Here is a 14,725-nt window from a genome sequence, read left to right as displayed (position 1 = left end):
GTCATGGTCGCCTTCCCGATTGGCAGTTCCCTTTCGGAGATCCGAATGGTGGACTATTTCGGAATGTTTTGCCAATGTAGAGATTATCATGACATTTTTGCAATTACAGGTCACACGCCCTATGGAAGACGTTACGTGTCGTTAATACAGTGGTGTTCATTGCCCTCAGCATCTGCATGCCGTTGATCGTTGCTGATCCTTCTGCCTTTAGGAGTTTCCCATTCCAAGCACAAGAAAGTGCCCTTAACCTCTGTCCGCTCCTCCACCCTCTTTCACAAGGGCATTGACCTTATGCTGAAAGTCTTCGGCCGCCAAAGCTGATTATTACTCAAAATGTAACAGGCCGAGGGCTTCGAACCCGGGATTGAGAACGTTTTGAGTAATAATCAAAGACGCTACACCTAGACCACAGATTCCCTTTGCAACGTTTAGAACAATCATGTCTTATGAAAATAATTGCACAAATTATGTGATTATTCATTGCAAGAGAGAGAATGTGTCCACAGAATTTCAGTTATGCAAAATATATATCCAGTCTTTGATTAACAGATACATAGTTCGTCAGATACATATATATCAGAATTTACAATGGACCTTCCGTGTACTAAAGACTGGGGCAGAACGTTCTATTCCACAGAAATTGCAAAATGCCTCCATGGACGAGCAACGCTCAGCCCTGACGTAAGGAGAACCAGTGAGATGGAAACTTGGAGCGACCTGCAGTTGGCACCAAACGAGGAATGGTGTGCGAACGGCCTAGACGAGGCGCGAATCATGTGTGAACGGTGGATAGCACACATAGATGCAGGTACGAACCACGCGAAGCTGTTTACGTGGTGGTAGTGCTAAACGGGGCGAGCGAAAACTGGATGTTCCGCTATGTATGCTATGTGAAATGTACGTGGTGAAAAAGAAAAAATGAATATTGTTTTATGTGAAAAAAATGTCACTCTGCATCATTAGCCCGCAACGGTTCCATGTTCAGTGATGGTGTGCAACCTACTATGTAATGAATATTGTTTCAGAGATTTTGTTTACGTTAATTCACAATTGGAATCTGCATGCTAATGATTATCTAACACTCTCAAAACAAATCGATGTGTCTCGAATAATGGCTGCAACTTCAACCAGACGGGCACCCAGATTCGCTAGACTATCTTTCACTCAGTCTCGTCAACCAAACGCTTCATTCCCCTCATAAAAAGAAAAATGTAGGCCGGGAGACTGTGGTGGCTACGATACGTGCCTAACACCCTCCCCCGCCACCCCTCCCCTCAGTCAAATAATTTGTTGAAAACACATCTCCAAATGCTCTCCGACATCATCGGTGAAGTATTTTTGGGCTCTGTGATGCTGGAACCATTTTTCTTGTTTAGTCGTTAGGGGAATATTCTCCATCACATCTGGTAGTGCTTCACGGCGGAAGATACCGCAGTTTCCTACACCCAATGTTTTAGGCAGAAAGTACGGTCCAATGAGATGGTCGTGAACAATACAGTTTCAAACATTTATCTTCAATTCCCATACACTAATAGTGGGGCTGTTGAATATTCCTTCCCTTGTGAAGGCAGGATCGGCATTACAGAAATCACGCATTCGCGAGTCAAGGATATTTGAATCTGCTACAGATGCCAATGGCAGGGTTCCGCGTGCTAGGGAGAGACAAATCTTGCACTTTTTAATACCTGAACGGTTGCATGCCAGTCTCGTGCTGAACGTTCCATACAGTGGCGCTGGAGATATTCAGTTCCTTGGCTATGGATCGTTTGCTGGTGCTGGAATTCTACTCAATCCGCTGTCACACAGCTTCCTCAAACTGGTTTCACACACTGGACTGTCTAACAGTTTATGTCGTTCTGGTGTTTTATGTTGACGGCGATCAACTTTTGAAACGTGTTATGATTTGCCAACCCCCCTCTCTTTCAATGGTTGTCCGTATAGGCGCCTTGCTGCTCTACTATTGCATCTTGCATTCCCCAAATGAACTCATGTCACCTACTGCGATTACAGTATAATCAGCCATCAACATCCTGTGAACGTCAGTAGAAACTTCGTTTAGACAGAACATAGTAAACAGCGATAATTTAACTGTTTATCCAGGGACGTGGACACTAGTATCAGTAATGGAAACTTGGCCTACGTAGCAGTAAGACGTAGTTTTCTGCAGATCAGTTTCCAGTGTGAACGTGTTGCTTTCGAAACAATCAAGACAACAGTGAACGTTGACATGCAGGATGGAAGTGGTCCAGCATGAAATCCTACACTGACCTTCAGAGGAGAAACGGTGGTCCCTTGAAATTTGTTGCATGTAGCACAACTGTTCCCTTTTACCTCTATAAATTTATACATATAGTTTTTTATACCTTTTATAAACTGGCGTTCGAAGAGCTGGCGTTGCCTGTGATGCCAATAAAGGGAGTTTTTCATCGATGCGGAAGGCCATGCACAGCCATGCTGTAGGTCAAACTGTGCACATGCTGCTATTGGCTGTTCTGTTTGTTAATTCTTCCTCTCCTGACAAGTGGAATCACCGACTGAACTTTTTTACATTAGATTTCTATGCAAAATGACAGGTTTTACGGCACAGATTCGTAATGTGCCTTTTTTAACTGTGTAGTTTTATGTGATGGTTTAAGTAAACGTAAATAGTCTCTTCAATTAGCAAGACGTATTTCATTCTTTCAGCACGTTAGCGTTTGTAAAATTGAAAATTGTATATGTTACTCTGGTTTCTCAAGTTATCTGTAGTGTTGATAAAGTTTGTCATTGTTACTACAAACGAGGCTGTCTTGCCTTAATCATAAGAATCAGTAAACTCACGTCACGGAAGGGCTGTGGTGGCACAGCCCTTGCCTTCCACAGTGAGACCATTCGTCTACCAGTTCTTATATTTCTACCCTTCTAACTGGAGGTTTGAGGGACTTCGGCCGTTCTCTTGTGTAACAAAATGGAGCAACTACAGCAGTCCTTTCGACGTTATTGATTATATGTCTACCAGTTTCGGTGATTCTAAAGTACACCATCTTCAGGAATTAACTGACGCTGAGACAATTAACTCCAATCGTAATCACGAATCATCAATGGCCAACATCTACGAACTGGTTTTCGCGAGCTACCTGTAACAACATACGGCCGGTATTGTCTTCACTTACAACTTCCGGGCTAATAGGCCGTGGCCGAAGTATAAAACTCTCCCCTGACATTTCGTCTCCGACTGCGGGAGACATCCTCGGAGGTAAAGCGGCGATCTGCAAAGAGAACTCGAGGAAGCGCTGATTATATAGGCAGCACAGCGGACGCCACTGTCGCTCACGTGGCGTCGGCTATAAGATTGTCTCTGGTAATGCCAACATTCTCGATTGAAAGTAATCGATCGTCACGCTTGCGGTGCAACGTAACATCCAAATTTTATTCAGTTTAGCACCTTCGTCTTTCCTGTTAAAATTATTACGGCGTTTATCAATCTCGATTTCCTCTCTATATATGCATGCATAATAATGCGAATTTTTTTGGTAAGACTCTCGTCTCGCTGAATTTTATTTCATGATCACCTTCCTGGTAACATGTTCCGCTACTGCCGATTTATCCGTGTGACTCAGGCAGCAGTTCCTCTTATGTTCAACAAGACGGGTGTTCACACTTCTCTTTGTGGTATCGATATAAGCCTGTCCGCAACTACAAGGAATTTTGTATACCCCCCGCGTAGCGAAGGGGTGTCGTGCATCTTTTGCCGATCTTAAATATTCTTTTATTTTCCTGGTGGGTCTGAAAATAGTTTCCACCCCATACTTGCTTAAAACTTTCCCAATGCGATCAGTGACCTTACTAATGAACGGAAGAAAAACTTTGCCTTTGGGCGACTGTTGTTCGTCGTTGCTCCTGATTCTCTGCAAAATCAATGATATTTTGGTACCCTCCAATTACAAAAAAAAACTCCAGAAGGATCCGACTATGAAGATTTTAACACTGAGCCATCGACTGGTGAAAGCGTCTTCATTCGCCTCCGACCATAAGAAGCTGCTTTGTAAAACAGAAGCGTACCCACCTAGACTTTATTGCCTTTCCCAAAGTGCATAGACCTGAGATCCGTCGAGGCCAATTGTCAGCTCTATAGGCGGACCAACACACGAGTTAGCTAGACATCTCGCCTCATTGCTGCAACCTTTATGTTGGTAGGATGGACAGTCATATTAAAAATTCAGCTCATTTTATTGACAAGTAAAAAGAAACGAGCGTGGGCTCGGATGATATCCTCGTCAGTTTTGATATTGTGTGGTTATTTACCGCAATTCCGGTAAACGAAGCTATCTTATGCATAGTGTATATTTTTCCTATTGATATTTTGGCATTATTCCGACACTGCCTTACCACAACCTACTTTCAACACAATAATAACTTTTATGGGCAGTCCTCTCAGTCCTGCTGTTGCTAACTTTATATGGAGACTTTTGAACAACGGGCGGGGCAGACTGCCAGTAACAAAAAATGGTTCAAATGGCTCTGAGCACTATGGGACTTAACATCTTAGGTCATCAGTCCCCTAGAACTTAGAACTACTTAAACCTAACTAACCTAAGGACATCACACACATCCATGCCCGAGGCAGGATTCGAACCTGCGACCGTAGCAGTCGCGCGATTCCGGACTGCGCGCCTAAAACCGCGAGACCACCGCGGCCGGCTGCCAGTAACAGACGAGCCAGATGGTATCGCTATGCCGATTGTATGTTCGTAGTATGGACACACGGAGCAGAAGTGTTGTATGCCTTCCTGACACATTTAAACAGCATTGATCCGAAAATCCAGTTTACTATGGAGACGGAAGGAATGGGCAATTGAATTTCCTGGATGTGTCTGTGATTAAACGACGGGACGGAACGTTGGGCCATAAGGTGTATAGTAAGGCCACACATACTGATCGTTATCTGCATAAAGATTCAAACCACCACCCTAGACAAAAAAGAGGTGTAATGGAAACCTTGGTAGACAGCGCGTACAAAATTTGTGAACCTGTTTATTTAAAAGATGAGATTGAACATCTACGGTCAAATTTCGTGAAGAACGGCTATTCTACCAAGGATATAGATCAAGAACTTCACTCTATGCAGAGAATCAGGAGCAACGACGAACAACAGTCGCCCAAGGGCAAAGGTTTTCTTCCGTTCTCTAGTAAGGTCACTGATCGCATTGGGAAAGTTTTAAGCAAGTATGGGGTGGAAACTATTTTCAAACCCACCAGGAAAATAAAAGAATATTTAAGATCGGCGCCGGCCGGGGTGGCCGAGCGGTTCTAGACGCTACAGTCTGGAAACGCGTGACAGCTACGGTCACAGGTTCGAATCCTGCCTCAGGCATGGATGTGTGTGGTGTCCTCAGGTTGGTTAGTTTTAAGTCGTTCTAAGTTCTAGGGGACTGATGACCTCAGAAGCTAAGTCCCATAGTGCTCAGAGCCATTTCGACCATTTAGGATCGGCAAAAGATGCACGACACCCCTTGGCTACGCCGGGGGTATACAAAATTCCTTCTAGTTGTGGACAGGTTTATATCGGTACCACAAAGAGAAGTGTGAACACCCGTCTTGTTGAGCATAAGAGGAACTGCCGCCTGAGTCACACGGATAAATCGGCCGTAGCGGAACATGTTTACCAGGAAGGTGATCATGAAATAAAATTCAGCGAGACGAGAGTCTTACCAAAAATTCGCATTATTATGCACGCATGTGTAGAGAGGAAATCGAGATTGATAAACGCCGTAATAATTTTAACAGGAAAGATGTAGGTGTTTAACTGAATAAAATTTGGAAGTCAGCGTAGCACCGCAAGCATAACGATCGATTACTTTCAATCGAGAATGTTGGCATTACCAGAGAAAATCTTACAGCCGACGCCACGTGATCGGCAGTGGCGCCCGCTGTGCTGCCTATATAATCAGCGCTTCGTCGAGTTCTCTTCGCAGTTCGCCGCTGTACCTCCGAGGATGTCTCCCACAGTCGGAGACGAAATGTCAGGGGAGAGTTTTATACTTTGGCCACGGCCTATCAGTCCTGAAGTTTAAGTGAAGTACCTGTAACAATGATGTTGGATCTCCAACCATCAGATGGTTGGAGACACAACAACGTTGTAGTTCGCTAAAACCTGTTCATAGATGTTGGCCACTAATGAATCGTGTATACGATTGGAGGTAACCCCTCAGCGTCAGTTACGGCCTGAATACGGTGTACTGAAACATCGAAACTGGTAGACATATTATAAATTACACCGTAAGGATAGCTCTAGACGTTCCATTTAATTACATTCTTCTACCAATACATTTACGTAAGTAGCTAATGACGGAAATAGAGCAGGAAGATGAAAGTTCAAATCGAAGCGCATGTACACTGAATTAGATGTAGGGAAACGCCATGATATACAGGGTGGCGCAAGGAAACGGGAGATTTTAAAAGTTAGTGTTGTCAACACTGCAGTGCCGGCAGTTGTTTGGAAGCGATGCGTAGCTGTTGTGAGGGCGTTGCCTCCTAGGACGTCACGGACGTGACCTACCTGCTCATGTGATTACGTAGGCGTCTAATTTTGAAGAAATTGTTTCAGCTGTAACACTAAGACTTCCAGGTGGCGTTAGAAGGAGATACATCTCGAAAACATTGCAGCTTTTCGAGTGTTCACCTAGCAGAGCCATCAGTGCTCCGCTACACAATATGCATCTGCGCTAGAGATTGGACGTCGAAGCTTACAAACAATACTGCACGGATTAAAATTCCATTCCTATAAGCTAATATTACACCTACTAGTCACTGCGTCCTGTGGTGAGTTTAGCGAACAGGTTGTGGGGCGGCGGTTAGAAAATTTACTGTTGTATAAATGTTTGAATATACACTCCTGGAAATTGAAATAAGAACACCGTGAATTCATTGTCCCAGGAAGGGGAAACTTTATTGACACATTCCTGGGGTCAGATACATCACATGATCACACTGACAGAACCACAGGCACATAGACACAGGCAACAGAGCATGCACAATGTCGGCACTAGTACAGTGTATATCCACCTTTCGCAGCAATGCAGGCTGCTATTCTCCCATGGAGACGATCGTAGAGATGCTGGATGTAGTCCTGTGGAACGGCTTGCCATGCCATTTCCACCTGGCGCCTCAGTTGGACCAGCGTTCGTGCTGGACGTGCAGACCGCGTGAGACGACGCTTCATCCAGTCCCAAACATGCTCAATGGGGGACAGATCCGGAGATCTTGCTGGCCAGGGTAGTTGACTTACACCTTCTAGAGCACGTTGGGTGGCACGGGATACATGCGGACGTGCATTGTCCTGTTGGAACAGCAAGTTCCCTTGCCGGTCTAGGAATGGTAGAATGATGGGTTCGATGACGGTTTGGATGTACCGTGCACTATTCAGTGTCCCCTCGACGATCACCAGTGGTGTACGGCCAGTGTAGGAGATCGCTCCCCACACCATGATGCCGGGTGTTGGCCCTGTGTGCCTCGGTCGTATGCAGTCCTGATTGTGGCGCTCACCTGCACGGCGCCAAACACGCATACGACCATCATTGGCACCAAGGCAGAAGCGACTCTCATCGCTGAAGACGACACGTCTCCATTCGTCCCTCCATTCACGCCTGTCGCGACACCACTGGAGGCGGGCTGCACGATGTTGGGGCGTGAGCGGAAGACGGCCTAACGGTGTGCGGGACCGTAGCCCAGCTTCATGGAGACGGTTGCGAATGGTCCTCGCCGATACCCCAGGAGCAACAGTGTCCCTAATTTGCTGGGAAGTGGCGGTGCGGTCCCCTACGGCACTGCGTAGGATCCTACGGTCTTGGCGTGCATCCGTGGGTCGCTGCGGTCCGGTCCCAGGTCGACGGGCACGTGCACCTTCCGCCGACCACTGGCGACAACATCGATGTACTGTGGAGACCTCACGCTCCACGTGTTGAGCAATTCGGCGGTACGTCCACCCGGCCTCCCGCATGCCCACTATACGCCCTCGCTCAAAGTCCGTCAACTGCACATACGGTTCACGTCCACGCTGTCGCGGCATGCTACCAGTGTTAAAGACTGCGATGGAGCTCCGTATGCCACGGCAAACTGGCTGACACTGACGGCGGCGGTGCACAAATGCTGCGCAGCTAGCGCCATTCGACGGCCAACACCGCGGTTCCTGGTGTGTCCGCTGTGCCGTGCGTGTGATCATTGCTTGTACAGCCCTCTCGCAGTGTCCGGAGCAAGTATGGTGGGTCTGACACACCTGTGTCAATGTGTTCTTTTTTCCATTTCCAGGAGTGTAGAAACACTTTCTGGCCTATGCACCATATGTGGGGCGGCTGGTTGGAATTAATTGTTATATAAGGGTTCCTATTATTCATGCTGTTGTTTTGCCGTTCTCAACACTGCTATCTAACTACAATATTGACAACCAGAAAGTGATTAGCAAAACGTGAAGCCTGTAATTACAATTCCTAGTGCCCACTTCATCTGAGAAACACACTTATAGATGCAGCTTATAGCTCTGAGGAATTAGGATATTGTCTGGGGTCCATAATAAAAACGATTTTCATTAAAAATAGTTCAGTATATTCTGAAAGTCACAGATAAAAAAAAAGAATCCACACAATCTAACTAACAGAGCAGTTCAGAGTCTAATGCGCTGATGCAACTATAACTGTCGAAATTAAATGTTTAAGTTAATGCTCGCCATAATTTGATGATAATGTTCATCAAACGCCACGCTAAATAATGGTAGAATGTCTGTCCCGCGGCGGCACGTGAAAATACGACATACGCAAACCGACGATAGATAATTAAAGTCATCCCAGAATTAACACTTCACTCGAAAATGATTTCATGGTTACGCGTATCCCGAGTAACTTAATACGGCATCCGATGCTGTTGATAGCAATGATACCGACGCGACGCGACTCCCGACACAGGTGGTGTGCTATTCAGCATCTGGAGAGAATTGGAGCCTTTCTCTCTCGCGCAGCGCTCTTATATATGAAGCCGCGGTGCGGACAGCTAAGGGAACGCCTGATCAAATCGGCTCTCCCGACTAGCTGCTGGGCTAGTAATGCACCACTTTAAGTTATTGAATAAATCATAGTTTCTTTTGCTGATGGCCGATGAAGCTCTCAATTTAAATGTGCATTCAGCACACAGGTAAGTAATCATAATAAAAGTTTGACGTGGCCAAGTAAAATATTTTGGGCGAGAGAATTAATTTAATTACACTGCATGCAGAAGACGAGCTCAGAACTTGCCCTTTGGAGATAAGCTATCGCTATAGTTTTATAGTTATTCATTCTACTTAAATATAAACATCCTAGCCTTATTTATTAGCCTACTTAATCTATCTTGCTTCTTTAATTTTTTAAGACAAAAACCAGAAAATTATGAATTTCTACTAAAATCTTAATTTGTGAGATCCAAAGTACTGTTTCTATTAAATTATTATGGAAAAGAAATCTAAATATAAATTTTTAAATCTCTAGCTCTTTTCTGTTGCGCCAATGATTTTTTAGAGAAAAATGTCCAAATTTCGAAAATGGTTAAAGTTATCGAACCGATATTCAACACATATTAATTTAGTATTACTCCTGACATGCTAGAACCGTTTCAGGTTATTTACTTGATTTTTAAATTATTGTGCAACATTTATGTCGTCAGAGCTAGTTACAGCGGACTGGCTGGCACACAATGGAAGGACTGATGAGAATTTTATACAGTGTGAGTAGGCTGCTTCCCTACATCACCCTCTACTTAATTTTTTTGTTTTTGTATGTTAATGAACGAAAAAATTTAATTACAAAAAGGGAAGCAAGAGTACAGCTTAACTGCCTATGAAAATTAAAATTGAAATGTAAACATATAGAAATATTAAAAGAAAACTGATTACCTACATTAATTATTTAAATTGTTGGCATGTTCACTGCCTCTTAAGCAACATTATCCTTCAAAATTTAAGCAAAATCAATGAAACACTTTGTCATACATATTGTCTTAGACAAACAAACACATAAAAATATGTAAAATTATGAAAATCTTAAATCCATTAACTACATTTTTGCATACACAAATTCAAAGAAAATAACACAGTTATTCATGATACATAAACAGATGATTATATCTTAGCAGTCTTTTCTAAACCTGAAAGAAAATTTCACATGTCTTTTTTTACACATGCGGTTGTCGCCGCTCTGGCTGGCATTCTACACTTCCATTCACAAGGGTAGAGGAGGGGAAGTTGCTATGGTGTGCGTCCTTCACGTTCACTCTAAAGTACATGGGGAAAGGGGAGGGGTCACTGTGAGTTGTATCCAAGTTAGTCCACGCTTTCACGCAGCTACCAGGCTGCCATTATCTGGTATGTCCTGTAGAACAAACAAAAACAGTGCCTCAGACTCTTTTCACTTAATATCTAAGGGTGTGTCACAATGAAATGGGGATATATACATTTTATCTTTCAAAATGTTACTGGAACAAAGTTAACAGAGCTTTTTCAATTTTACTCTCGTGGTTACTCAATTGTCATAAAATCGGTAAACAAATGCCTCAAAACGCCGTTAGTCACGTACTAGAGAAAATTTATGCTCAAGGCATACCATCATAAATCCTATTTAATCTGAATTTATTATTTCTGTGCCGAAACACTGAACCAATGCTCGGTACATTCCTGATACATTTGTATTTTATTCACTTAGCTGACTCATCTTCGATTACCTTATTCTTAGAGATAGTATGAGTATATTTGATTAGTAGTTGTTTTCTCAGCTTCTCTGTACATGTGAGTAACTTTTGGTAATAGTACAGTTCTGAGTGTTCAAAACACACTACGTTCAGTTGACTACTAACTTCACTTATTGGCCGGCCGCGGTGGTCTCGCGGTTCTAGGCGCGCAGTCCGGAACCGCGCGACTGCTACGGTCGCAGGTTCGAATCCTGCATCGGGCATGGATGTGTGTGATGTCCTTAGGTTAGTTAGGTTTAAGTAGTTCTAAGTTCTAGGGGACTGATGACCACAGCTGTTAAGTCCCATAGTGCTCAGAGCCATTTCACTTATTGGTCCTCTGCTACTGTGTCAGTTCCACATCTGCAATTAGGTACTTACTTCATAGAAGTGTATTTGTGCTGAGCTATAAATAATGTTTCACATCTGCCATTATGTACTTACTTACTTTGCTAGTGTATGAACTTAAGTAATACTCACTCCATTAACATTTTAAAGCATAGGATAGCACATTTATTCCATATCTATAGTGTATTGCAGCTGATCAGTTGCTCACGTGGCAATCCATTTCCACTCGATCGGACGCTGAAACCACAGGTAGTCTCTCTCGACCTACCACTAAAATGCATTAAGTAATTATGGACGAGCGTAATGCTAAATTCCTTAAACCTATAGGACACCATGAGCTGCTCTGTCTCATCTAACATAAGGGTACCTATGGTCGCATTCACGCCTCCAACTTATAACCTCAATACGTGTAGGTGTGTCCTGTCACACACTACACCAAATAACGGCCAGCTCCAACCTCATAAATATTTCAACGACGTGTCCTTCACGTCTCAACCACAAACACTGTTCAATTCTATTACACTGATATTCCTTGCTACACAAGGTGAGTTCATTCATAGAACTTATCTGCATATTTTCATAACACTAAGCACTCTCTCTTACTATTTATTAGTTAGCTCTAATGCGTACACTGGTCTCATTGCCACTTCAGATCCGGCTTGTACACGAATTAGTATATCTTTTTAAATTACTGTTGGTGGACCATTTCCAATAAAACAACACTTTGTACTTACAATATTACCAGGGTTCTATACATACTTGTTACTCAAATACCATTGTATCTTAATTACGTCCTACTTCTCTATTGTTTATGTCACTGTTATGTTTGTCATATTAGGTATTTTTTTTCTTCGCTAATCGGTGGATAGAATGGTTACAGAACTCATGGATTGATAGCCATGACGGAAAATTTTTGTATTGCAGAGAAAGAGTCGAAACTTTGGTGGATGGGAAAGATGGAGATTGAGTGAGATCTGAAATGTGGAAGAAGATCTCACAGAGCTGGGACTGCACAGCTGTCACACTGTGTAGAGTTTACAGAACAACCTCCTCCCTACAGAAATCATTAGTTTATTATTGGCTTGATAACCATAACGGAAAATTTAGTATTTGATAATAAGAGTCGAAATTTTGGTGGATAGGAAAGATGAAGAATGAGTGAGACCTGAAAAGGAAAGAAGATCCCGCACAGCTGGGACTGCACAGCTGCCACACTGTCTACAGGTTACAGAACAACCTCCTCCCTACAGAATTCATTGGTTTCAGAAAATTTAATTTATTTGAGAGTAAGAACCGAAATTATGGTGGATAGGAAAGATGAAGAATGAGTAAGACCTGAAAATGAAAGAAGATCTCACACAGCTGGAACTGCACAGGTTACAGAACAATATAGAACTCATTGGTTTCAGAAAATTTTCATATTGGAAAGAAGGGGTCGAAATTTTTGTAGATAGGAAAAATGAAGAATGATTGAGACCTGAAATGGAAAGAAGATCTCACACAGCTGGGACTGCACAGCTGCCACACTGTGTAGAGGTTGCAGAACAACCTCCTCCCTACAGAATTCATTCATTACCTTTGACCACGCCACGTCGATCTGAAAATACCTTTTGATGCATTTTTAGAACCTGTCTCAGTGCTTCCTTCTGATTAGCTGAAATTTTATCGGTTTCCTGCAATTTAGCTTCTATTTTGTCCAAAATAATTGCCTCTTCTTCTTCTATGTTTAGCTTACTTGTACTAAGATTAACACCTTCGTCCCGATATCTCCTATTTTTCAGAACTCGTATAGGCAGCTCCCAAGTTTCATCATCAGTTACTACATGTTTATCACTAAAAGCTACTGTAATTACTCCGGTTATCGGCAAGACCATTTTTAACTGGCTTCTTTCAAAGTCAACAACACTCTGATATTTCGACAAGAAATCTATGCCACTTAAAACCTCAATACTGAGATTGTTTACAATTAAACATGGATGATCAATTAAATTACCATTAATGTTAAAGGGCAGCAATGCTTCTTGCTTTACCGTTTCTGACACCTTGCCAGTAGCACCAATTATTCTTAGTCCTGATACCCTCATTACTGTAAGCTTGTCTTTACCAGGTAATGCATCAAATAAGCACTGAGATATCGCACTCACCTCACTTCCACTGTTTAAGAGACAGCGTACATTGATACCCAACATATTCGCTATTATTATAGGGTGGCTTATTCTAGTTTGTACATGTGGTTCCTCAAATTCATCCAATACTTCCATTTGGATTTGTCTCCAACTAAAGTGATCGACATCTGTCTTCATTACATTTAGGTCAAAGTGTGTAGGGTTTTCCTGAACTACATTTTCAGCTGCCTTTTCCAGTTGATCTATTAATTTCAAATCGAAACACCGCACGACTTCATTACATTTAGTTTGCTAACATGACCCAAATTACTGTAGTCTGAGCGATTCTGCGCCTCCAGGCCGGGCATAACACTAGTTACAGCTAAACCACTTTCATTATTATCGTCGGGTTCCTTCTCCAGTGACAACTGGTCACAGCTACTGGGTTCATCGACCCCCAACAGGCTACCCTCTACATTCTCACTTATCTCCTGCCCTAAATCTATTAGTATAGTATCAATATCCTGCACAGGCACTTTAGATAAGAGCACATCATCCTCATCGTAAATATAAGCATGAATTTCTTCTGCTTGCTCACCTGACAATTCAGTAATTTGTAGCTCTTCCCTACCGTTACACTGCTGCGCCTTCTCTTCCTCTTCCCACTTAGAAAGCGTCTCTAACACGGTATCTATCAAATACTGTGAGTGATCTAATATATCTGCTGTATCTTTAGATGCTACCGACACTTCATCCACATGTTCAGTTTGAGTATTCTGATCTGTCTTACCAATTACTGTAATCGCTGGCTTAGGAAAAGTAACCGCCTGGTGAGCGCCAGTGTCCTCATAGACGGGAACTAGTTTTCCTGCCTCGGCCTACTACTGTTTCCTTTATTTCCATTATAGTTAACTGGCACAGTATTGCTTTCCGCACTGTTGTTTACCTGCATAATTTTGTTTGGAACAAAATTACTATCATTTGGATGCCATTGTTGGTTCTGATAATTATTTCTCCAATTCCTACCTCTCTTAGAATGGCGAACACCTACTGTTCTGATGTTTACATTGCCATTCTGCTCGTTCTTAAAATAACTACTAGTGTTATTAGCATTTCTGTTATTATGTGCTTGCTCCTCACTGGCAGCAACACGTTCTACACTTTCCAAATATTCAATGAAACGATCCAGATTGTCTCTAGGGGGCAGATATAATTCTAGTTTGCCAATACCATGGCAGTTTGGCTTCAAGACCTAGTATTATCATTTCAGGTTTTAGCTTTTCAGCCAAATGTGACAAACGTGAAATCCATGACCTAGCAAACTCTTTAAAAGATTCCTTGCCTGCATTGAAGCGTTTTCCACTCCAAAATTCTCTCAACACTTCATTTTGCTTATTACTAGACCAATACTCATTAATGAAAGCTGTTTTAAATTCCGCTGATGTTTTACACTTCAACATAACATCAGCTGACCAACGCATGGCGTCACCTGCTAAATGGCTTCTAATAAATGAGATTTTCTCTCGTTCAGACCAAGTTGGTGG

The sequence above is a fragment of the Schistocerca serialis genome, chromosome 6 (genome assembly GCF_023864345.2).
Source record: "Schistocerca serialis cubense isolate TAMUIC-IGC-003099 chromosome 6, iqSchSeri2.2, whole genome shotgun sequence".
NCBI lineage: Eukaryota > Metazoa > Arthropoda > Insecta > Orthoptera > Acrididae > Schistocerca > Schistocerca serialis.
Note: the sequence above shows the minus strand (reverse complement) of the source record.